The sequence below is a fragment of the Lepidochelys kempii genome, chromosome 9 (genome assembly GCF_965140285.1).
Source record: "Lepidochelys kempii isolate rLepKem1 chromosome 9, rLepKem1.hap1, whole genome shotgun sequence".
Lineage (NCBI taxonomy): Eukaryota > Metazoa > Chordata > Testudines > Cheloniidae > Lepidochelys > Lepidochelys kempii.
The window spans coordinates 29,586,233-29,613,425 of NC_136388.1; the positions used below are offsets into that span (position 1 = coordinate 29,586,233).

The 27,193-nt window shown below is 40.3% G+C and overlaps 1 long non-coding RNA gene and 1 pseudogene across 1 annotated transcript in view; both read right to left on the reverse strand.

The window, feature by feature from the left end:
• LOC144930882 (uncharacterized) overlaps positions 1-27,193 on the reverse strand; it is a 53,255-nt gene that overhangs the window by 17,261 nt on the left and 8,801 nt on the right. The gene's annotated exons all lie outside the window — the stretch shown is intronic.
• LOC140916971 (DNA (cytosine-5)-methyltransferase 3B pseudogene) lies at positions 7,323-21,502 on the reverse strand (annotated as a pseudogene).

A 27,193-nucleotide genomic window follows, 5' to 3' on the forward strand; every position in this document is an offset into this window, starting at 1 on the left:
TGCATTGCTACCCTCCTAACCAGAAATGGTCCACTGAGACGTGCTGAACCTGAGGTGGGGAGTGACCCCTGTGGGAGAGCTTGCGGTGTTTGCATTGCTGCCTTCCTCTGGGTGTTCCACCACGGGAGGGCAACTTTAAATTGTAGATGGAGTTCCACAGGCGTCTTATTAGTGACTCTGCCTGGGAGATGTGAGAAATCATCTCTGGTCTGCCCTATCCATAATCTTCCCTGGCCAGCATCATTTACTTTTTGGGCTAGCTGTGAGTGCCTCCTACAGAGAGAGGGTTGCATGCCCCTGCTTCACTACATCCCTTTCCAGGAGGATTTACTTCCTTTTGGAACCTGCAGTCTAGGTTAAGATGGGAAAGCTAGATAGATCTTGCTCATAGTCTTTAGCACTCCTTTTTCCTGGTTTGAATTTTACCTCTCTATCTGCTCCTCTTTTCATTTCAAGGAAGTGTTCATATCTTCCGCTGGTCACTGTCATTATGAAATGTCCCTAAGTTTACTTAGTTCCTTCTCTATCAGTCCATCTGATATGGCCCCTATTAACATAGTATCTGACCACCTCATACTCTATAAGGTGTTTATCCTCACAATATCCCTATGAGTTAGGGAAGTATTATTATCTCCTTTTTACAGTCGGGAAACTGAGGCCCCAAAATTGTAAGTGACTTACCCAAGGTCACGTAGGCAGTCTGTGGTGGAGGAGGGAATTGGACCTAGGTTTCCCAAGTCCCAAGCTTGTGCCCTAATCAAGGGACCATTTTTCTTTCATGATCTCTATAGTTCATAGTCACTCTTTCATTGTTCTACCCTACTGGAATTATCTGCTTCCCTCTGAACCACTTCCTTTCTTCAAATCTCATCTTAAAATCTCTCTATACCCTTTCCATTTTCTCATTGTTATATGACTCATCTCCTTTCCATTCTTCCCCTTCATCCCCCAACCCCAGCCCCACACATAGGAACTAGGTTTCAGGAATAATTGTATCTATGCTTCTTGTGTATTTCTGATTTGTTTAGTTTTATGTTACTCCATCTTCATAGATTGTTTTCCCTTTTTGCTTCTTTGACAGTCTCTGCGGCAATATGTGTAAAACATTCTCTCTTTTCTTTCTCTCTCCCTGCAAAGCATTTTGTGCTACTTTTTATGAAGGATGATTTATACAAATAAATTAGATTCTATATTGTAAGGAGAATGAAGTGACGATAGCAGACAGCTTTGGTGACATTGGAGGCATTATATATGACAGGTTTCAGAGTAGCAGCCGTGTTAGTCTGTATTCGCAAAAACAAAAGGAGGACTTGTGGCACCTTAGAGACTAACCAATTTATGCTCAAATAAATTTGTTAGACTCTAAGGTGCCACAAGTACTCCTTTTCTTATTATAAATAACAAAAGTCACTGTTTAACTACTCTTTTTTTAGAACTGGGCAGACAAACCCTCTGTTTTATTTGATATATAGGTTATAATTTATGGCTCCTCTTACGACTTAAAGTTGATTTGATTTGATACCTCTGTAGTAAAATTTGGGCTACCTTTGGGCTACCACTCAAAATAACTATTTACATAAAGGAAATCAGAGAGACAGAGACTGCCTTAACTGTTCACTATGGTACCAATCCATCTGTACTTTCTAGAAAGCTCAGCACTTTTCCTTCTGTTCTTCTGCTCATCTCACCTTAATATCTACATTATGCCTCCTCACATCCTCTCTTTAATATATGACTTCTTACATGTAGGTGCTCAGTTTCTTCAGTGTCACTAACAGGAAAGGAAAATAATACTTAAATCTGTACCAGATGTATAGATTCCCCTTAGACAGAATGCACTGTAGATGTGCAAGCCTTCACTATTACATATTTTCATCTGCTTATGTGATGTACACATGTGGCAAGATAGTAAAGAGTTTGCTTGCAATGCTTCAAGCTAGCCATATATCTTTTTTCCCCATGTGGTGTTGTCTCGTATCTTAAGCATGTCAGTATAATCTTTAATACCTATTTTACCCTTTTTGTAATGCTCCTAATATAAATCTAAATGAGCGTTTATACCTACAGGAAAAGATGTTCCTCAGTATTATGAATCAGAAAATTAGCCTGGAGAACACGTTATGAAATTCCAGCCCTCTTAAAGTTGCAATACACCTATTTTGTTTCTGAGGGAAGATGGGGTTTTGGCTCCCTATACTAGAATCTGGCTTTAACAACTGGTATTCTAGTAATGACCCAGTCCTCCAGACTCCTACTCATGCAAATAATTATACTGAACAACTCTAAATCATGCAGCTTGAACATATCCCTGCACTGCATTCAACATGGAACGCTAGCAGGGCACAGAGAGTACTAGGATGCATTCTGTTGTGAAGGAGCTACAATGCCTCTGGAGCTCCTAGGTACACAGAAGTGGCAAGTTTGCTAGTGTATTCCTTTCTGGTGTGCACCTTATTTTCCATCATGCAGCCAGCCAGCTCTGCTAGCTAGTACCTTGTGGGAGTTAGAGCCATGGCTCTGTCTACTTTATACCTCCCCCATCCATTATGTACCTGCTTTAGGACAATTATTATTAATGTTACTGTCCATGGTGATAGACAGCACAAGCACCTGCTTAATGTCATGGGAGTAACTCACACTTGCCTACATGCCCTTTGATGTTACACAATGCTGATAAAATGTGTTAACTAGCATCTTCCACCTACAGGTATAAAACCCTCAAACACTGTAATGGTGGTCTGAAAGCTCTGTATTCAGAGAGTGATCCTGGGATTTTCACTCCGCGGACTGGCAGGCAGGTCTTTGCAATATTGCAGATATTTGGGACTGGCAATGTGAGTGCTTCAGCCTGTGCTATTACTTGGCCTCCATTAGTAGTTTCTTATGGCTGATTCTCTTCTCAGTCACTGCAGCAACTCCCAGCTTCTGCTCTTATTTGCACCACAATAAATCTGGACTAACTTCCATGAAGTTAAGATAATTCCTTTGTATTCAAACATATGTGACAGAATAAAATGTGGCCCACTGGACCCAGTACTGCATTCCTTAGTCAGGCCAAACACCCACAGAAATCGATACGTAAAAGCTGAGTAAAGACCCCAAGGTTTGGTCAGAGTTTTATACTTCCATACAGACACCCACTTGTATGGGTTGAACAGAAACAAAATCAAAGTACAAATATGTCTTTCAGGTAGCAACTTGAGTAACACTATGTCATAAATATAAAGGGAAGGATAAACCCCTTTAAAATCCCTCCTGGCCAGAGGAAAACTCCTCTCACCTGTAAAGGGTTAAGAAGCTAAAGGTAACCTCACTGGCACCTGACCAAAATGACCAATGAGGAGACAAGATACTTTCAAAAGCTGGGAGGAGGGAGAGAAACAAAGGGTCTCTGTCTGTCTATATGCTGTTTTTGCCGGGGATAGACCAGGAATGGAGTCTTAGAACTTTTAGTAAGTAATCTAGCTAGGTATGTGTTAGATTATGATTTCTTTAAATGGCTGAGAAAAGAATTGTGCTGAATAGAATAACTATTTCTGTCTGTGTATCTTTTTGTAACTTAAGGTTTTGCCTAGAGGGATTCTCTATGTTTTGAATCTAATTACCCTGTAAGGTATCTACCATCCTGATTTTACAGAGGGGATTTCTTTACTTCTATTTACTCCTATTTCTATTAAAAGTCTTCTTGTAAGAAAACTGAATGCTTTTTCATTGTTCTCAGATCCAAGGGTTTGGGTCTGTGGTCACCTATGCAAATTGGTGAGGCTTTTTATCCAACATTTTCCAGGAAAGGGGTGGGTGCAAGTGTTGGGAGGATTGTTCATTGTTCTTAAGATCCAAGGGTCTGGGTCTGTAGTCACCTAGGCAAATTGGTGAGGCTTTTTACCAAACCTTGCCCAGGAAGTGGGGTGCAAGGTTTTGGGAAGTATTTGGGGGGAAAGACATTTCCAAACAGCTCTTTCCCAGTTACCAGTATTTGTTTGGTGGTGGTAGTGGCCAATGCAAGGACAAAGGGTGGAATATTTTGTACCTTGGGGAAGTTTTGACCTAAGCTGGTAAAGATAAGCTTAGGAGGTTTTCATGCAGGTCCCCACATCTGTACCCTAGCATTCAGAGTGGGGGAGGAACCTTGACACACTATAATGACAATAACCAAAATGTTAAAAAAACTCCTACTGTTAGACGCCTAAGTCCATATTGAGGACCCCAATAAAAGCAGCCCGACTTTCAAAGGTGCCAATCTCCTACAGCTCCCCCACTGATGTCCATGGGATTTGTGGGTGGTCAGCACTTATAAAAATTAAGCCATTCTATTTAAGAGACTAATTATCAATGTAGGGTTCTGACTTTAGACAAACAGGTTTGAACATTTTAGTATATATATTTAATTGATGACAATAGCTATTCATAGATGGTGATGCTTCATTGTATCCAGACACATGTATTTCACAGTCCTCTAAAGATGTAAATTCAGATGGGTCTCCCCAATGGCTTACTGTGTTTCTCCTGTTAATAACAAACAGTTTCAAAAACTACACATGTGTTTTGTCTCAACCTTCAGCTTTCTAGAATTACAGATGAACCAAGTCTTGAATAACAGAAATATCATGATCTCAAAACTTATACTTTTTTGAGCAACTATGTATTGTGAAGTACCTTAAAAACTGGCCTTCATTTATTAATGATTTACTACTCAAAGCATCTCTAACCCATGCCTTCTTCCACGAGCAATGTTGTCAAGAGGTCCAAAAGGAGCACACAGAATGAGTGTAGCAGCATGGCATAGTGACAGTGACTACTGGCCAATCAGAGGGAGCAGCAACTGTAGGAATAGATATAACTCAGCGTCAGGTTACTATCAGCAAACAAGATCAATAGGACTTACTAATAATACATGTTATATGCCCAAGTGCTGCTCTTGTGATGTACTATTAGGGCTGGGAAAAGTTCATTCAAATTGCCAACAGACAACTTTGAGGAAACTGTGTAATCCTGTCTATTTTTGTGTTTTCTATGTTTTTCCATGCTGTGCCACCCTCTATAGGCATTTTCATAGTATATCTCACTTATTTACAGCAGTTCTGGTGTCTACGTATCCCAGGCTAGAATGATTTGTCATTTGACATCTGCACTGATGTTTCTGCCACCAATAGGAGCCATAACTACGTGTGGTTTCTATACCACTAATACCAATAGTTCTCCCTCCTTTCCTTGCACTCTTCTTGTGCCACAGGGGGATGGTTTTCACTTGTTCTGCTAAGGAAAAGGGAAATAAGGAGGATCCAGTGGGCTTTGATTTTCGTGTTTGAGAGAGATAATGAAAGAAAGACAGAGACATTCTCCAAGTGATAATGATGATATGATTATTATTGTAGCACCCTGAGGTGCAGTCAGGATCACAGCCCCATTGTGTCAGGTGCTCTGCACACAAAGAAGAGGCAGTTCTTGCCCCAACAAGATTGTGGGTATAAAATGATTTTAAAAAATGGCTGTCATAAGGGGGAATAAGATACAACATACATGCAAGGAAGTTCAGGTGATGATAGGCGCACACCTCTGCCAAGAGATTGCAAATTGACACCTGCACCTAGGTAGACTTCAGTGTGGCTCTGCACAAACATCAAGGTCTGCCCTGATGGCCTTGTTGCAGGATCAGGGCCTGCTGATTCCTTTTTTTAGGTGTTTTATTTATTTAGTTTTATTTAGTTCTTGCTTCCTTTTTACTACTTTCACTTTGTTCCTTTATATACCTTTATATTTAACCTAGCCATTTTCTATTTTTGTTTATAACTTAACACTACCTATTTTTATTTAACCTTCGCCTTTTTATTTTAAAAAAATATGTATTTAACTCTAACCATTTTCACTTTTAAACTATTTTAAAACTTTGCCCTCGTTTTTTGTGTTAAACCCTTTTAAATTATATAGTCTTGACCTTTTTTAAAAAAATTAAACCTTGTCTTTTACTTCTTTTAAACTCCAGTCTTTTTCTCAATGTTCGAATAATTTTTTATGATGAACGCTTGTTTCCTCTCCCCCTACTAAATTTTCACAGTTACAGAATGAAGTTTCTCCTTCAAAGGACAGTACAATGTCTTGATTACCATAATGTTGGCTAATTTGATCTTAAATTGACCCATTTAGCACTATGAATTCCCATAAAAGGCAATGCTGGAAAAGTGGTGTGAAAACAAACCATGTAATAATGATTAGATCTGCTACTGGCTGCCATACTTTAAGTGAAATGATGGCAATCATATGTTCAAAGCATGACAACTCAAGTGTGGCTACCGTACTTACTGTTTCAGTTTGTTATGTGATAGTATTTTTAAATATAGAAAATAACCTTTTCATGGCAACTTCAAAAACCATCAGTTGAAGAAATTAAATGCTTTATAGCTGCATATTTGAAAAGATGAAGATAATTGGTAGAGGATGACCAAAGATGATTGGAAAAATTCATCTACTTCTGAACACATAGAGACAGTTTTTCTGAGGGCTAGTCTATACTTGGATATTTATCAAAATAGCTGTTCCAGAATAATTTTTGGTATTGTTCCAGAATATTTATTCTGGAATAACTATTCTAGAATAATTCTCCTATGGACAGTCTATTCTATCATCCAATCAAGTAGCAGAACCAATACCGTGTGACTTCTGTGACCATTAGGTTGAAATTTGTTTGCCTAAACTCTGTTTTAGAGTACAGTAATATCTCCACGTATGTAAAACACAGCCCCTGCCCCAAACAGCATATATTCTAAAACCCTACAGATTGTTGCATGGAGGGAGCTGCTACACCGACACAGAGTCCTGTTGCAATAAAGGTATGTCTACACTACAAAATTAGGTTGATTCTATAGAAGTTGATGTTTAGAAATCGATTTTATACAGTCAATTGCGTATGTCCCCACTAAGCGCATTTAGTTGGTGGAGTGCGTCCTCACTACTGTGGCTAGCATCGACTTACAGAGTGGTGCACAGCTATCCCACAGTTCCCTCAGTCTCTGCTGCCCATTGGAATTCTGGGTTAAGCTCCCAGGGCCTGATGGGGCAAAAACATTGTTGTGGGTGGTTTGGGGTATGTGTCGTCAGTCTCCCCTCCCTCCATGAAAGCAATGGCAGACAATCATTTCGCGCCTTTTTTCCTGGGTTACCCAGGCAGACGCCATACCACGGCAAGCATGGAGCCCACTCAGTTCACTGTCACCACTGCTGTTGTGGGCAAATCTACTGTGGGGGCTGCTGTGATCCACGTAGCCAATGCAATCATGGACGTTCTGTTATCAAGGGTAATGACTCTGGGAAATGTGCAGGCCCTTTTAGATTTTATGCGCATCATATTCCTGTCCTTTGTCACTGGTGAAGAAGTCTTGCAGCCATACATTCCAGTTCGGTTGGTGCTGTAACACCACATAGCACTTCTGTGGTTGACACATATAATAGCTCCAGGGCTCTTGCTCTTTCGCCTTGGCCTACCAGGACCGCCAAGCATTCGACACAGAAGCACCAGCAGCAGTTGGCATTGCTACACAGCAGCAGTCCTTGCCTTCGCAGCAGAGGGTGAGGTAGGACTGGTACCCGTCCTTGTTGTACATGTAGAAGAGCTCAAGGAATCGATCTCGGCAAGTCTGCCAAAGGCCCCCCTCAAACTGTGGGTGGAATGTGGCTGGGTTTTTTCTCCCGCATGATAAACAACTGTCTTCAAGGCTCCTGTTGCTGTTTGTGACTTCAGAAACCATTTGCTCTCTGCTCTGGTCCTCCTACACCCACTCCTTGCTGTTGTTGCAGAAGTTAGTTTTTAGCCACTTGGCCAGGGGTTCTGGGAACATCTTCCCTGCCTGGCTCCTAGCAACCTCCAGGGGATGGTGTATGGCTCATCGATAGGAGACCAGCTTATTAGATGTGGAATGTTTGAAATGCTGCCTAAAAGCCATCAGACCCATCAGCTTGTCTGCTGAAACCTCGGAGAAATTCCCGTCCCCAAACCATTGCACCCTGCACATTCTGGAGATTGCCTGATGTTTGGACATGACTCTGTAGGAGACGATGATTGCAGGCCACCAGGAGAAGCCCTTGATCTTCCCCCATACAAGCTCCCCAATTCCAAAATCTTTCCCATCCTGGTATTCCACCACTTCCCCTTCAACTCTGCTCTCCTGCTCCCCAGTGACGAGCTCGGGGGACAAGTTCTGGTCCTCCTGAGTGCTGCTGGCAGATGTGGTACTGCTACTGTGGGAGGACTCCCTGGAATCCTCCTCAGTGAGGTCGATCAGGGGTACCTGGACAGACATGGCCATCCTCCTCTTAGAGCACCGAATGGGAGCCAAAGACTCCAGGTCATTGTCTTCTTTAAGTTTCATCTCATGGAGAGTCAGTCCTGCCTGGCATATCATGCGAGCTGGAGACTTCTCCCTCAGGCTGCTCTCCCAGCCAGCAGCACCACGCAGTTGCACCTACCCCTGCCTACCTCTCGTTCCCATGGCTCATGAAGCCTGGACAGTAGTAAGGAGCAGTTCAACTATAGGCTGAGCAAGTGCAGAATGGTGGTAGAATGTGCGTTTGGATATTTAAAAGCTCGCTGGTGCTGTTGGTCAGACCTCAGCGCAACCAACATTCCCATTGTTATTGCTGCTTGCTGTGTGCTCCATAGTATCTGTGAGAGTAAGGGGGAGACGTTTATGGAGGAGTGGGAGGTTGAGGCAAATAGTCTGGCGTCCGATTTTGAGCAGCCAGACACCAGGGCGATTAGAAGAGCACAGCAAGGCTCACTGTGCATCAGACAGGCTTTGAAAACCAGTTTCATGACTGGCCAGGCTTCAGTGTGACAGTTGTGTGTGTTTCTCTTTGATTCAAACCCGCCCCCTTTGTTGATTTTAATTCCCTGTAAACCAACCACCCTCCCCCCTTTGAAATAAAGTAACTATTGTTTTGAAACCATGCATTCTTTCTTTATTAATTAAAAAAAATGAGATAATGGACAAGGTAGCCCAGGTGGGGTAGGGGAGGAGGGAAGGACAAGGCCCCATTGCTTATCGTAGCCACACTAAAAATCAAACTTTTTGAATGACAGCCTTCTGTTGCTTGGGCCATCCTCTGGAGTGGAGTAGCTGGGTGCCCGGAGCCTCCTCAGCAGTGTTCTTGGGCGTCTGGGTGAGGAGGCAGTGGAACATGGGGAGGAGGGGAGGCGGTTATACAGTGGATGCAGCGGGGGTCTGTGCTCTTGTTGGCTTTCCTGCAGCTCCAACAGATGCTTCATTATGTCCGTTTGCTCCCCCATTCGCCTCAGCATCATGTCCTGCCTCTGCTCTTTGTGCTCACTTAATTCTTTCCTGGCCTCTGTCACTGAATGCCTCCATGCATTAAGCTGTGCCCTATCAGTGCTGGAGGACTGCATGAGCTCAGAAAACATGTCATCGCAAGTGCATTTTTTGCGCCTTCTAATCTGCGATAACCTCAGGGACAGAGATGATGGGGGAGCGTAGAAACATTCTATGCTCTACGATTCTGGGGGGACTGCATGGTCACCTGTGCTGCTGAGTGCTGCTGAGTTTGCCACGCTGACCAAACAGGAAATGAAATTCAAATGTTCCCAGGGCTTTTCCTGTGTACCTGGCTAGTGGATCGGAGTTCAAAGTGCTGTCCAGAGCAGTCACAATGGAGCACTCTGGGATAGCTCCGGAGGCCAATACTGTCGATTTGCGTCTGCACCACCCCAAATTCAACCCAGCAAGGTTGATTTTAGCACTACTCCCCTCATCAGGGAGGAGTACAGAAGTCGATTTTCAGAGCCCTTTTGGTCGATGGAATGGGGTTGGTTGTGTGGACACAGTCTTTTTTAAATCAGCCTAACATGGCTAAATTCAATCTAACCCTGTAGTGTAGACCAGGGCTAAGTGAAACTCCACGTGGGCTCAGCAGTCGGCTCGTGTGCAAGGAATTGCAGGATTGGGGCTTAAGATATCTCAGGAAATCTGCATTTACATAAATGCATTTTCAAGTTTGTGCCAGCTATTTCAGTGTTGTACTATTTCTAAAGAATATATACTTATAAATACCACTGTCAAAATAGAAAGCTATTGAAGAGGGGAGGTAAAACACAGATGATATACTCAGTTTTAAGTATTTTTAGAACTTGGCAGGATTTTATTTCATTGAATCAATTAATTAAACATTTTTGCTCTTTTGGCTAAGGCTATGCTTAGTACTACCTTAATGTTTAATGCATCCAGTATCAGAGGACTATATCTACTTATGAAGTAGAAAGGCCCACAATGACCTAGTAGACCTTGTCCACCTCTACCACAATGCTATGAACTAAACGTTGTTTTAGTAGTGAACATTCTTATTGGTTTCACACAAAAATCTCAGAGTAGTGCAGGATTCAGCCATGCAGCTCTCATTAAAACCAAGAGCAGCTGTGAGGCTAAATCCTGTGTGACTCTGAAAAGCTAGAGATAAGTGTTGACCAGTTGCCTTTCCTTGCAGTCTTTTTTACTAGCTGGTCTAATGTATGATAGCCTGATATGTTTAACCAGGATGTATGAGGTGTTTTAATTTGTTGTGGTGTTTTAAGCCATAAACCTATGCTTACTGTTTTCAAAAACAGCACTATAATATCAGCCCAGATTATTGCCTAAGATTCTATACACATAAGGGACCCTCTGCAGACACACCTCACCCAGCCCATGTGGAGAGGGATGTCAGCCACAGCCCATTGCCTCAGCGCCATAACTGTCTTCAGACCCTGTGGATGGCCCTCAACAGAGCTGAGGATCTCCACATGCAGAGAAAGTGAGCAACTGGAGGTGGGAGGGGTCATGTGAAAAGTCGGAGGCTATGGTAACTTTTAAGCCAGTGATTCCTGTACCCCAAGCCCACTTAAGGAACATCCTTTATGGGGTACAACTCCCTGCTTTCACTTGGTACACTATTTTGGTGCACTATCCTATTATCACTAAAGGCTAAAATCCCTGGTTTAGTTAATAAGTGAAAATAAATTTGATTTCATTAACGTCCCCATTATCCTCACTGAATAATCATCAGACCAAGTGGACAACTATGGAAAGAGATCCAGGACTAGAAGAGAAGGGTGTTAGAGGTGATAATTGTTGGCAATGACAATGTCCACCAAGATCCTGCAAACACATATACACATGCTTAACAGTTACATACACCTTTAATGCTACACATGTGAGTAGTCACATTAACTTCAATAACATTGGCTAAGAGTGCTGGTGTACGGCAACATTATTAGTCCCTCAGTACTAAGCACTCACTTCTAAAGAAGAAACAAAAGAATATTGGACAAATCAGCCCCTTAATGTATATGCCTAGCTCTCCATTTAAGTCATACATGTGCATCCAAGAATTTGGGATACAGCTATATTTGGAATTACATTTTTAAAATGTTGTGACTATGGCATCAAACAATGTACTTCATTTATTTTGGATGCATTTTGTTCAGGTTATTTGTATTTTACTTGAATATAGACATTTCACACTCTGTAACCAACATCATTTTCTATGCCCTTAACTGGCCATTTTTCCCCACTATGTGAGTCTGTAAATTGAGAGGTTATAAAACAGTTAATTCTATTTAATTTTAAGCCATCATCAAGAAGGATAAACTGTCTTTCTATGTTTTATTAGTAAAATACATTATCTCATAATGGATGCATGAGCTATGCATGATTCAGTAGTGTTCAGATAACCTGTGACATTTTCCAAATGTCCAGGAAAACATATTGATTGGCTAATCAATGGTTAACAGTACGACCATTACTTATGTTTATTTGTGTAAATCCAATGGAATTATATCCTGGCTTATTTGAGTCAATTATTTCAAATATTTTACATAGAAAGACCTCAGCAGTAGATAAAAGGAATCATATTTTATTTCCACATAACATGGTCCAATAATCAGTTTGTATCCATGCATACTGTTTGCATCAATGATGAATATTTAAATATAATTTTCCATTTGTAGTTTCCAGTTTAATATTGTCATGTCTATCACATCTTCACTCTTCAATACTATGATTGTTTCAAGTAATGGCAAGCTCTTTAGTCATGTACATTTGTACATGTGAGACTCAACTTTATATTTTATTATAATGCTAAAATCTATATATCAAACCTTTGCATATTAGATTTATTAGCAACCCAGTCTCTTCAACCAGGTGTGCTCAACATTGCCTGATGTCCTATTTCGTTGCCCAAGAGTTCCTCCTGGACTATCAGCTAGTTTTACCTAGTAAGGGCATGCACAAGACCCATGTTGTGGGAATAAAAGGGATGAAGTTGCTGAATTTAACAGGAGAATTTGACCTGCCTCCAATGTCTGAAAAAGTTTGAAGACCCCCTCCCCTATGCCAAATGTATGCAACTTCCCTTCTAGAGTTGAGAAAAGAGGTATAATAGAACTGGTAATAGCTCACCTTACCTGATCACTCTCGTTACAGTGTGTACGGTAACACCCATTGTTTCATGTTCTCTGTGTATATAAATCTCCCCACTGTATTTTCCACTGAATGCATCCGATGAAGTGAGCTGTAGCTCACAAAAGCTTATACTCAAATACATTTGTTAGTCTCTGAGGTACCACAAGTACTCCTGTTCCTTTTGCGAATACAGACTAACACGGCTGCTGCTCTGAAACCTGTCAGAAAATTCAGAGTAACTATGTTTTAGAATATTTTATTTTCAACTCATGAGTAGTACTTGATATCCCAAAAGCACTCCTCAGCGAATATGAAATTATGGGAAATCACTATATTAGCTATTTTTACATGCATTTTTCTATTGTTCTTATCTTTTTTATAACTATAAAGAGACAATAGTAGTGCCTGCACTGTTAATATTAGCATGTCCGATGTATCCCTTCTATTCCTTTCATCAACAAAAAATAGCATTTCACATGTACTAACTTATGTCTCAGTCCTCTGAATACTTATGCATGTGCTTAACATTAAGCATGACTGGTCCCTTGAAAGTTTGTGGACTGGGGCATTATTCAGTACAGAAATGACATATATTTAAGGGACATCACTGCTGTGGGAAAATGATTTTATAGCTATTTTTCTAGTATACATTTGTCACGGTTCCTCCCCCACTCTGAACTCTAGGGTACAGTTGTGGGGACCTGCATGAAAAACCTCCTAAGCTTATCTTTACCAGCTTAGGTCAAAACTTCCCCAAGGTACAAAATATTATCCCCGTTATCCTTGGACTGGCCGCTACCACCACCAAACTAATACTGGTTACTGGGGAAGAGCTGTTTGGACACGTCCTTCCCCCCAAAATACTTCCCAAAACCTTGCACCCCACTTCCTGGACAAGGTTTGGTAAAAAGCCTCACCAATTTGCCTAGGTGACCACAGACCCAGACCCTTGGATCTTAAGAACAATGAACAATCCTCCCAACACTTGCACCCCCCCTTTCCTGGAAAATGTTGGATAAAAAGCCTCACCAATTTGCATAGGTGACCACAGACCCAAACCCTTGGATCTGAGAACAATGAAAAAGCATTCAGTGTTTTACAAGAAGACTTTTAATAAAAAATAGAAGTAAATAGAAATAAAGAAATCCCCCCTGTAAAATCAGGATGGTAGATATCTTACAGGGTAATTAGATTCAAAAACATAGAGAACCCCTCTAGGCAAAACCTTAAGTTACAAAAAAGATACACAGACAGAAATAGTTATTCTATTCAGCACAATTCTTTTCTCAGCCATTTAAAGAAATCATAATCTAACACATACCTAGCTAGATTACTTACTAAAAGTTCTAAGACTCCATTCCTGTTCTGTCCCTGGCCAAGACGACTACAGACAGACCCAGACCCTTTGTTTCTCTCCCTCCTCCCAGCTTTTGAAAGTATCTTGTCTCCTCATTGGTCATTTTGGTCAGGTGCCAGCGAGGTTACCTTTAGCTTCTTAACCCTTTACAGGTGAGAGGAGCTTTCCCCTGGCCAGGAGGGATTTCAAAGGGGTTTACCCTTCCCTTTATATTTATGACAACATTTAATTCTTTTAATGCTAAAATGAACTGCTTTATGTCATCTGCAGTATACCTGGAAAAGTGTAGCTATGCCATAGATTTTCTTTCGATCTGGTGAATATTTTCTGTGTTTTGTGAATTTCCTGGAATACCTCAATGATTTAAATTAGGCTTTTTTTCTTCTAACATAACTAACTAGAACCATAGCATGTTAAATGCAGTAAAAATAGATCAGCCTGGTTTACAGTTAAAAATCATTTATATTTAATATTAGTATTTCTATAGTAGGTTGCTGGAGGAATAATAAAATGGTAGATTGTTGTTACTGCTTTAGAAAGGGGGATTTTTATTTAAGCAAATCATGTCAGTGTCTGAAGCCTACTGGATTATCTTCTAACATATGGTAAGTGTTGGTTATGTGGTGTGCTGGCTTGCATTTCATTGTTGGAAAAGCATAGAAAACTGATTTTAGTATGCCTTTGCTCTTAGCAGCAGGGTATAATCATTTTTAAAAGAAATTATGGAATCAAGCATTAACATACTGTGTAAATTTAGGATTTATGGAAGGATGTCATATATCACACACATATATTGCTTTTGGATGCATTAGGAAATCTTCGGTAACACATGTCACTGTTTTGTAGTAGTGTAAAATTGTAACTATGCAAAAAAATGGAAATACTAGAATTGTTTTCTAGATTTTTACACTGTTAAATATTTAGTAAATATATTGAAATTTTAAATTATTTATTTGGTAACCGTTGAACACTTAAGAATTCTCTTCTTCTAAAACACCAATTATTATTATCCCTGATAATATTAGCTAATCCCCAGGTATTTAACACCTTAACACTTGCCATTTTTCTAGGATTTCAGTCATGTGACGGGAGGGTAGGAAGTGCTGTGCAAGGGATAATGGAGGGTTTCTGACAGAGAGGGAAGAAGCCAGTTGGAACTCTTGGGAAGAACTAGTCCTGAACTGATCTCCTTTCTTTCAGTCCCCCATCTTTCCTGAATTACCTTCCTAATGGCTTCCTTCCCATGCTTCCAGTTCCTGACAAACCTAGGCATGGTGGGAATGTGCAAAGGTGAGACAAATCAGGTGTCTTCCCTTCCCCTTGAGATTTTGCATTGGCTTCTGGTCTCCTTCAACACCTCTTACAAAATAGTGACATGTTGGATCTCTTAAACCTTCAACTACTAACTATTCCTGGAAGCAACTGCCATGACCAGAGGCAGTTTCAATTATTTGAAATTATAATGTGCCATGTCAGAATCAGCAATCACATCAACTAGCTTGCATAGTTTGAAATGACAAAGGTAAACACTGAAAAGTAAAACCCTTTCTGATGACTCGCACCCTATATGGCTCTAGCCTACCACATTTACACTGATTGTAACTCCAATCTATAGACATCCTCTCAGCAGTGACTGGGAACGTTACAAATTAAAACTATTATTAGAATCTGGGCATTCAAAACCCTTGGACATTCTCTTGCTTCTTGAAACGAGGGGCACTTTTTATTTTCTGGATATGCTCTTGAAGACAATAGATAGAAGAACAACAAAAAAAACCCAGTGTATGAAAGAGATGTTTGCAATATCTGTCCTCTTGATACCCATACAGTATCTCTTCTGTTACTTCACAGGCAGTTATTTGTATCTTTTCAATAGAAGCAAATGTCTAGGAACTTGGATCAGTTCACAGATAAGTCATCAGTTTACAAATGTGACAAATATGACAAGAAATATGCAAGAAATTTGCAAGAAATATGACAAAAGGCAATGCTGAGGAAATTTCCCACTGTGCTAGAGAGGGCAGAGTGTTACACATCTCCCTTTGGCCATTACCCCAGCCTCACTTCTCTTCACCCTTTATTGACCCCTTCCTTGCCTCTGTCCATGCCAGCATCATGTAACACAAACAGCCCTCCACTGGGGAATCAGAAGACAAAAATTAGTCCTCGTACTACCAAATTTGAATAGTAGTTTCCAACGATTAATCCGTGGATAGATGAAAATCCAGGTTAACAGGCTCTAACCCTAGGGATCATTGTTTAATGGGCAATTCTGTAACATATATCTGATATTTGCCCCAGACACAAATGTAGACATTTATTCTAATGATTGTTTAGAATTCCCCACTGAGTTACGTCTTCTAGAACAGTGTTTTTTAAACTGGTGTCTTCAGGACAATGGTCCTGTGGAGGGACTTCTATTACAGGTGTTAGATCAAGCCTGGAACTTCTTGCTGGTTGTTTCCCAGGACTCTTCTTCGAGAAGCTTTTTGACTAGCTACATTCAATTATCTCTACCTCTCTACAGCCTATGTTACTGCTTCGTGTCTTTCTTTGTCCAGTGTTTTGTGGGTGTAAATTCATCTGTGCTCAATTCTGTGGACAACTCCAACATTGGAGAAACAGTTATCTCATGGAAGGGAAGAATCAAAGTGACCCAGAGGGATCAGAGAGCTGGGAAATACTATCAATAGGAAAAGAAACAATACTAATAAATGTTGAGTTCTACAAACAAAGAGAGCAAATACCCAGGACAACAGAAACACAAAATGGGGGTGTGCAACCAACATAGTCATACCCTTTACAGAAAAGTGAGTTTGTTTTCATTTTGTCTCTTTAATATGCTCCTCATATTACATTTTCACATAACCAAGCACTATAGCAGTCATAGGAGAGGTGTGGAATCTTGATTGGGGAGTCAGGAGGGGAAACGGCCCATGAAAGGACTTTGATCTTATGTTACCATAACATAAAAAAGCTAAGGATCAGAGGGGTAGCCGTGTTAGTCTGGATCTGTAAAAGTGGCAAAGAGTCCTGTGGCACCTTATAGACTAACAGACGTATTGGAGCATATACGTCTGTTAGTCTATACGGTGCCACAGGACTCTTTGCCGCTTTTATAAAAAAGCTAGAGAACCATTGTTTTAACATGAAGTGTCAGGACCCTGGAATTTTTACTGACTACAGAATATTCTTTAGATCTGACATGGTTTGCTGTTCGGGGAAAACATCCTTTGGATTCCTGTGGCCGTCTCCTGCCTCAGGTCATGAGGGTGTGGTGTTCATAAGAAGGAGCTTTCTTTCTCCCCATTCCCCCACTTTTCTGGCTCCTCACTCACACTCACATGGTCAGTTTTGCACGACCAGGAATAGACTGACACATCTGCCACTTTTCTGATCTATTAAATCATTCTGAAAATGCATTTGTATCTAATTAGAGTTCATTTTTGGCTGTCTTCCATGCTTGCATTGGTTTATTTCCATATAGTGAGATTTCAGGGTTGTTTGTTACTGCTTATATCTCATGTCCTGACTAGACAGCCACATTATGTTCCTCAAGTATCCCTGTTAATAACTGTGGTTTGACCCATGAACTTAATTTGCTGACAAATTTATCTTGGGATAGTGGATAGCCCTTCCTGGGTTATATGGGTTATATGACTAAAAATGGAGTGTAGAATAATTGTTTCCCAGCTGCTCAAGAGGTAAGGCACTTGTTTACAAAAAGCCGGACAGCGTAAACTTGATCATGGACCTAGGCTGGCCTGATTTCATGTAAAATAGACCTCTTAATTTTAGAGAGGGCACAGAAAAGCCATGCCCCTTGGTTGGGTTTGTATTTCCAGTGTCACCAAGGTGTTTCATCAAATATTATTCATCAAGGGGGGCATTTGAGCATCTGTGTAGGGACCATTTAGTTTATAGATAGGCCAGATCCACAGAGTTTGAATACGGTTCTACACTTTCACAAAGTTTGAGGGTATTCTGGTCTGGGGTTTTGAGTTAAGTCCATTTCTAATTTAGTTTAGTTCATGGAGCAAGAACCATCTTCCTGTACTAGCTAACTGTCTCTTATTATTCCAGCATTTCTTTTACTATTAGTCATGTCTCAACCTCTCATTCTCCATGTGACAATGTCACTTCAGGCATATGCAGAAACCTTGAAACTGAAAATCATCTGGTTTCATAATATTAAACAATGTTAAGAAACAAATGGAAATTAAATAGGGTAACACGATAGTCACATATATATTGTCCAATAATTTATATTGCAATTTAAATCCTTCTTCTGTTAAATTATTTAAATCATTAAATATATTATATCCATTTGGACAACATAGTTGCTTCGGAAATTATTAGTACCACTTGCATGAAACATTCCTTTGTATAATTAGAGTTTTTAATATGATTTCTGGTATGCTGTATAAACGAATAATACCTTATCAGCTATGGCGAATTATCATTTTAACTCAGGATTATGAAAGCATGTAAAATTATGCATGTTCAACAATGAAATTTCCAGGAATAGGCATTACATTTACAACTCATTAAGAGTTAATGACTGTTACGTCCTGAGATTTTATGGAAAACTGGGATATTATGATCCCAAGCTTCCTTTGAAAGTTCATAAATGATTTTATTTTAGAATTAACTGAACAAAATAGCTTTTGACTTTATGAAGCTACCAGCATTGTTGGCATTCCAATGTTATGAGTCCTACAGCTGGATTAGATCAATTAGCCCACAAACAGAACATTAAACAAGATTTTGCTAATATTAGTTCACACAGTTGAATTCTGTTACAAAATGAATATTCGAAGGGCAAACAGCAACACATTTTCACTTGTAGATATTGAGTCTGAAGCTGGAATTTGAAGCGTAAAACATTTAATAGTGTAACCAGTTCATCCTGCTCATTTTCCTGAAGCTCTATTAACAGTTTATTTTTCCTTTCTCATATCCTTTCCTAGTTATGATTTGTTTAACTTCAGTTATATCATATACAACCAACACTTCATAGAGCTGTGGTGGAATAGGGGAGGATGACAGATATTTTGTAACGTTAAAATAATTGTAGTTGTATTAAAATCATGACAGGTAGCTTATGTATTAGCAATTTTTAAAATGTTGCACTTTAAATTATATTAAACATGATAATGCTGCAAACCCACATTTGCACCCCAAGTTATTATTGTCTTGGTTTACAGACAAGCACATGGAGCCAGCCAACTGATGGTTGCACAAGGGAGTGAGAGAGGGCATGGATCCTCTACCCTATGCTTGTTCACCCTGTACAGGGCCCAAGCACAATGGATGAGATCTAGCTTCTCTTAAAATACATTAGAAAATTACCACTAACTTAAGAGGGAGCAAAACTGGGCCCAATGGGAGCCATTAAGCTGAAGTCCAACAGCTCTTCAGGGTTAAATCTACAGACAGCATGAGGAGAGGTGAGGGGATTGCATGACCACAATTTGGCCCATACACTCCTAAGACCTTCATATTCATCCTCTGCCCAAACCAATTGACACCGATTGTTTGAATGGGGACTGCATGATTGAGGCCTTTAATATTACCTTTTACTTTACAACAGGAAACTGGAGCAATACAGAGTTTTTCAGGATGTCCTTTTCTTCAATATTAATGTCCTGACTTACATTTCAGTGACTTTTAATCAGACTTACTATGGTTGAGATGCAAAATGTTGTCTTTGTCCTTAAGACCATGACAGAGAATATTATCTGCATTCAGATGCTACTGGTTTGTGGTATTTCAATAATAAAACAGCAGGACTGAAGGCTCATGATGAGAAATCTGACTAATTACCTGTTAGATGATAGATGGTTGTAACTCGGCAGTGCCAGTCACTGAAAACAAAACACTTCTAGATATCAATCAGCTTCCTGACAAATTCAATTTCCATCACATTCAGTGGACAATAAATGTGAATTTTACCTCTGCAGCTACATAGCTTTGACTTTTAACTTTCAAATATGCATAATGATATTTTAATAAAGTAGAGATTTTTTAAAGTAAATTACTATTTAAATACCTGACATATTCATATTTCAAGCTTAAAGCTGGTGGAAATAATTAACATTGCAAATCTGTCTTGTGTTCTACTGCAGAGGGCAAGGTATAGCAGTTTTTCTGTTTTCTCAGTATATTTTCATTTAAGGCAAATTATTCACAACAACTTTAATGGATATATTCACTCTCTCCAATTTCTTTTTTATTTTGTTGTAAATGAGTTGGGTTCACATTCTGTATCTGATTCAAAAGGCAAAATGTCCAATTAACACCATCACATACCAGCATGTGGGCAGAGTTAAAACAAAGAGGGACTGAAGCATGGAAATAGAGCATGGGCTTGAAAAAACACCTCTCCTCTTTTTTCTTTTTCTTTTTCTTTTTCTTTTCTTTTTTCTTTTATTCTTTTGAGGACTGGTTGCATTGTCAGGCTTGTCCAGCTGAAAACAAAGTGCCTGATTCTCATCCCATTTGCACTGGTGTGAATCAGGAGACGCCAATGAAATTAAACCAGTGTAAAATCTAGGTAAGTGAGATCTGAACCATGCCCTACAGGTCACCATTTTGTTGCATTAGGGATAGTAAAATGAAAGTTCTGGGAGGGAAAAAAACTTTGTTTAATATCCACCCAAACTTTTTTTATAATTATATGTATTATAGTAGCACCTTGTGGCTCCAGTCATGGCCCCATTGTACTTGACATGTACATGCACATAAAAAACAAAACAGTCCCTGCCCCAAAGACCTTACAGTCTTTGCATGTGGAGAGAGACACGTGGGTGGACAAAGCAGACAAATGGGTGGACAAGGTACAAGTGAAATAATTATGTTTGGTGTAATGAGTACCACTGTCAAAACATCGACAGTGAAGTGCAAGCAAAGCTTGGTCTCAGTCAATGGTTGCAGTGTTGTATATCTGTTATTCTCTTTTACGATGTACTACATATATATTCCATGCATATAAATGTCACATATACGTCTTTTTAAAAAATCTAGACTGTGGCCCTTATGTGGCAGATATTCCTAGCTGATCAAGTGTGATCTGAAGGGGAGCTGTATTAGGTGACCAACCTACTCAGCTGTGTATGAGCTGTGGGAAGCTTTGTCCTGTGCAAATAAGATAATTCTCAAGTGAGTAGCATCAGGGACCTGCTTGTTTCTAAGCATATTGAGGGGAAAGATAGAAGCAGTGGTGTGAGAGTTTGGGGAGGGTTCCCAGCAGCAGGGGGACACACTGGGCATTTATTTATTTCCAAAGCAACTCTTACCCTTTTCATTTCTCCACTGCTGGAAATCAGCCTCATGCCTTACCCTGAACTCCCCACATGACTTTCATCTCTGCTTTTGGTTCTCCAGCCAACTCTTGGGCTATGAATGAGCAAGGAAGTGGTGGGTCAACCACCTGGACCATCTGACTGCAGAGTCAGAGTGGGCAGTAGTGTGAAATCAGGCCATTGGCAGTTGGCAGACAAGTAGGAAATTGGAAGGAATCAGCCCATGGGCAGAAGTCAGGTTTGGATTCAGGAAGATGAGCCCCAGAAGTTGTGGGAAGAGAATTATTTGGTGCATTAAGAGTTAAAATAAGTAACATCCACTTAGTAAGTCCTAGCCATTTTACCTGAGGATGTTGGGTCATACGCATGTCAGGGTCCAAATTAGCTTGTTGAACCATAATCAGAGCATGATTAGCCAGATTTAAGAGTGGGCCACCAGCAACAATCAGCCCTAAGCCCTGATCCCACCCACATTGTATTCAGTGGCAAAACTTCCATAGACATCAGTGGTGCAGGAGCAGGGGCCCTAATGCATAGCATACCCAACAGACTAGGGCCCATGGAGCTCAACTAAACACAACTTGCTGACTTCCCATAATGTTGCATGCTACCAACATGTATGGATCGCTTTTGGCTGCCTGATGTTAAGTTTGGTGTAAATGATTTTGCAATAGGAGTTATAGACAATTTGCCCTTCCGACCACATCTTTATCTGTATCTGCAGCCTAACATTTTGCAAGTAGATGTTCTTTTCCAATTTCTTTTCTGTCTTTTCTGAATTTTCAAGGACCATTTCTACTTTCCTTTAAGAAAGATCCGTTATTAGAACTACAAGAGCTTGTCTCTTTTGCGTATACTTTCTTGCTACTACACTAGTAGACATCAATCCAGGAAATGAGGGGTTTAGTACATCAATGAAACGGGAGATCCCCAAGTAAAGATTATTAAAGACTAGGTCACTACATACTACAGATATCCCTTAAAAAATAACAGTGGTTCCATTAACTAAATGTTTCCTTTTCTAGTATCATTACTAAACTTTATGAGATGCTTATTTCTAGTTTTCATTCTTCTTGTTAGGCACTTTTTTATTAAAAACATTCTTGACTGAACTGTGCCATTAAAATTGCTGCATGCAAAAGGTCAGTACTTCTAGGCTTTTTTTAAGGGAGCATAACATTAAAGGATTCAAAAGAAAGTATGTCCCTTTAAAAGGCCAAAAGGTCATTTATCATTTTAAATGGAGTGACAACACACTAAGGATATATTCTTCCATTGCTTTGCAGATTGAATTTCCATTGATTTCACTAAGAGGTCTACGTGTGAAACAGCTGTAGAATCATGAATCAGACCCTACATGGCAAGCAAAGACATTCTATTTTTACAGAATGTGCCATATCAATGCAGCTGTTATTTAATTACAGTTTTACAAGAACAGTAAATAAAAAGCCAAATGTCCTTTATTTTCAATAAATGAAACACACTTAAGACTCTAATTGAATAAAATGTCATTTCCAATATATTTTCATGTGATATGGTTGCAAATGTCCAATTTTTAGCCTCAGTGCACAAAAATGATAAGGTCAGAACCTGAAACATGGTGAAGTTATTAGCCCTGTTCTATGCTACCTTGTAAAAACATCTTCCACATGATATATGCTGTATCGTGCAAGAAGAATTGGTTACCAAATTATGTAAATTACTAAAAAAGTATGTAGATGATAAAATGGTGGCAGCTTTAATGAGAGCCATTGGTTTCTTTGTCCATTGGTTGTGCCATCACTGTGCACTCAAAGCTCCCATTGACTTCATGAGGAGAAGACATGCGTCCTTAAATTGTGACCAAATCAGATTTTCATGTTAAAAGAGACTATATATTCCAATTTTACTTGGAGAATCACAGTTTTTTATATGAGGTCTCAGTTTCCCAAGAATTTCTTCTGGAACTCTGGACATCTGCTTTTTCATTTCATCAGTCTAAACATTGGGCTTTTTATAATATGGAATGGTAGACAAATTTCCTTTGTGTTTAACAAGAACAAATAGCACAGTGGAACATTGGTCAGTCTCATGAAAAGTGTTGCAAGTAAAGAGAAAAAAAGTTCAATAAACATAGGCACTATCAATATAGTTCTTTTGCTTAAAATGAATATTAATAACAATTGTTCAGTGTTTCATGATATACTAATTCAGAGCATTATCTTCCACTTTGAGAAATATTCATGTGTCAAAGAGAAAATCTTCCATTTTGAGAAATATTCATGTGTCACTGTAGAGCTGGAAGCAGAAGGTAGCAGCTCTAGCACACATTACAAAAAACTATTCAAATATTTTATGACCCTGAAAGTTGTTGCACATAAGTGTTTTCTTAATTTGAAAATATGGTCAACTTCTTACATGTACTCATGGCCTGGAAAAATTTATGACCAACAGTTAGGTACAAAAAGGTGTAATTCATTCCTCTTCACAGGCCCAGCACAAGGCCTATGTAATGTCTAAGCCCCGCATTAGAGCTCGAGTTAGGACTTATCATGTAATGGCTAAATCACATTTGAACCATACAGTTAACCTCAATCAGCTCACCCAACTTGTCCCTACCTATGCTGACAGCAAAGTCGTGTTTAACACCATGTTTAAAGAAATCTCTGTAACTGTTTATTGCAATGCTTGATAGCAACAACTACTACGCTAAATATTGCTGTTTCTCTCCCCACAATTACTTTTTCCTTTTCTATTTTTTACATTCCACCAGGACCAGTAGGCTGCTTCCCTTTAAACAAGGATCAAGTCAATAAACTAGGAGAGGGTGAGTTACCCCTCACTTCTTCCTCCAATGTTAGCAGAGACATATTAGTTCTATGATCATAGAATCATAGAATATCAGGGTTGGAAGGGACCTCAGGAGGTCATCTAGTCCAACCCCCTGCTCAAGGAAGGACCAATCCCCAACTAAATCATCCCAGCAAGGGCTTTGTCAAGCCTGACCTTAAAAAATTCTAAGGAAGGAGATTCCACCGCCTCCCTAGGTAACGCATTCCAGTGCTTCACCACCCTTCTAGTGAAAAAGTTTTTCCTAATATCCAACCTAAACCTTCCCCACTGCAACTTGAGACCATTACTCCTCGTTCTGTCATCTGCTACCACTGAGAACAGTCTAGATCCATCCTCTTTGGAACCCCCTCTCAGGTAGCTGAAAGCAGCTATCAAATCCCCCCTCATTCTTCTCTTCTGCAGACTAAACAATCCCATTTCCCTCAGCCTCTCCTCATAACTCATGTGTTCCAGTCCCCTAATCATTTTTGTTGCCCTCCACTGGATGTTTTCCAATTTTTCCACATCTTTCTTGTAGTGTGGGGCCCAAAACTGGACACAGTACTCCAGATGAGGCCTCACCAATGTCGAATAGAGGGGAACGATCACGTCCCTCGATCTGCTGGCAATACCCCTACTTATACAGCCCAAAATGCCATTGGCCTTCTTGGCAACAAGGGCACACTGTTGACTCATATCCAGCTTCTCGTCCACTGTAACCCCTAGGTCCTTTTCTGAAGAACTGCTTCCTAGCCATTCAGTCCCTAGTCTGTAACGGTGCATGGGATTCTTCCTTCCTAAGTGCAGGACTCTGCACTTGTCCTTGTTGAACCTCATCAGATTTCTTTTGGCCCAATCTTCTAATTTGTCTAGGTCCCTCTGTATCCTACCCCTACCCTCCAGCATATCTACCTCTCTTCCCAGTTTAGTGTCATCTGGAAACTTGCTGAGGGTGCAATCCACGCCATCCTCCAGATCATTAATTAAGATATTGAATAAAAACGGCCCCAGGACCGACCCCTGGTGCGCTCCACTTGATACCGGCTGCCAACTAGACATGAAGCCATTGATCACCACCCATTGAGCCCGACAATCTAGCCAGCTTTCTATCCACCTTATAGTCCATTCATCCAACCCATATTTCTTTAACTTGCTGGCAAGAATATTGTGGGAAACTGTGTCAAAAGCTTTGCTAAAGTCAAGGAACAACACGTCCACTGCTTTCCCCTCATCCATAGAGCCAGTTATCTCGTCATAGAAGGCAATTATATTAGTCAGGCATGACTTGCCATTGGTGAATCCATGCTGACTGTTCCTGATCACTTTCCTCTCCTCTTAGTGCTTCAGAATTGATTCCTTGAGGACCTGCTCCATGATTTTTCCAGGGATTGAGGTGAGGCTGACTGGCCTGTAGTTCCCAGGATCCTACTTCTTCCCTTTTTTAAAAATGGGCACTACATTAGCCTTTTTCCAGTCGTCCGGGACCTCCCCCGATCTCCATGAGTTTTCAAAGATAATGGCCAATGGCTCTGCAATCACATCCGCTAACTCCTTTAGCACTCTCAGATGCAGCGCATCTGTCCCCATGGACTTGTGCTCATCCAGCATTTCTAAATAGACCAGAACCACTTCTTTCTCCACAGAGGGCTGGTCACCTCCTCCCCAAGCTGTCCTGCCCAGTGCAGTAGTCTGGGAGCTGACCTTTTTCGTGAAGACAGAGGCAAAAAAAGCATTGAGTACATTAGCTTTTTCCACATCCTCTGTCACTAGGTTGCCTCCCTCATTCAGTAAGGGGCCCACACTTTCCTTGACTTTCTTCTTGTTGCTAACATACCTGAAGAAACCCTTCTTGTTACTCTTAACATCTCTTGCTTGCTGCAACTCCAGGTGTGATTTGGCCTTCCTGATTTCACTCCTGCATGCCCGAGCAATATTTTTATACTCTTCCCTGGTCATTTGTCCAATCTTCCACTTCTTGTAAGCTTCTTTTTTGTGTTTAAGATCACCAAGGATTTCACTGTTAAGCCAAGCTGGTCGCCTGACATATTTATTATTCTTTCTACGCACCTCAATAAGGATTCTTTAAAATACAACCAGCTCTCCTGGACTCCTTTCCCCCTCATGTTATTCTCCCAGGGGATCCTGCCCATCAGTTCCCTGAGGGACTCAAAGTCTGCTTTTCTGAAGCCCAGGGTCTGTATTCTGCTGCTCTCCTTTCTTTCTTGTGTCAGGATCCTGAACTCGACCATCTCATGGTCACTGCCTCCCAGGTTCCCATCCACTTTTGCTTCCCCTACTAATTCTTCCCGGTTTGTGAGCAACAGTTCAAGAAGAGCTCTGCCCCTAGTTGGTTGCTCCAGCACTTGCACCAGGAAATTGTCCCCTACACTTTCCAAAAACTTTCTGGATTGTCTGTGCACCGCTGTATTGCTCTCCCAGCAGATATCAGGGTGATTGAAGTCTCCCATGAGAACTAGGGCCTGAGATCTAGTAACTTCCATTAGTTGCCAGAAGAAAGCCTCATTCACCTCATCCCCCTGGTCCGGTGGTCTATAGCAGACTCCCACCACAACATCATCCTTGTTGCTCACACTTCTAAACTTAATCCAGAGACTCTCAGGTTTTTCTGCAGTTTCATACCGGAGCTCTGAGCAATCATACTGCTCTCTTACATACAATGCAACTCCCCTACCTTTTCTGCCCTGCCTGTCCTTCCGGAAGAGTTTATATCCGTCCATGACAGTACTCCAGTCATGTGAGTTATCCCACCAAGTCTCTGTTATTCCAATCACATCATAATTCCTTGACTGTGCCAGGACTTCCAGTTCTCCCTGCTTGTTTCCCAGGCTTCTTGCATTTGTGTGTGATAACTTCAATCTACACCAACCTGAGAATCAAAAATTCAAAGTCCATTTCTAAACCTCATTTTCCTGTCTACTCTAAATTGTGGCCACTATGTCATTAAGAAACCTATAATTACCTTAATTATAATCCATTATCTCAAGTTGCCAGTACATCTCATATTATCAGGATTAGTCCAATAAAAAGGAAAATCTCTGGTTTACTGCATATTTTAAAGGACACAACTTTGTAAAGAATTATGCACTGTGGCCTTACATTGTGAATTAAGGTAGGAGAACATTATAAAGGTTGTCTGTTCATTTTATATTATAATATATTAAATACTATTAGAATACTTTGCACCGATGAACTAAGGATTTCAATGTGCTTTCCACACATTAGTTTGTCCTCACATCTTTGCCAAATTGGTTATTATC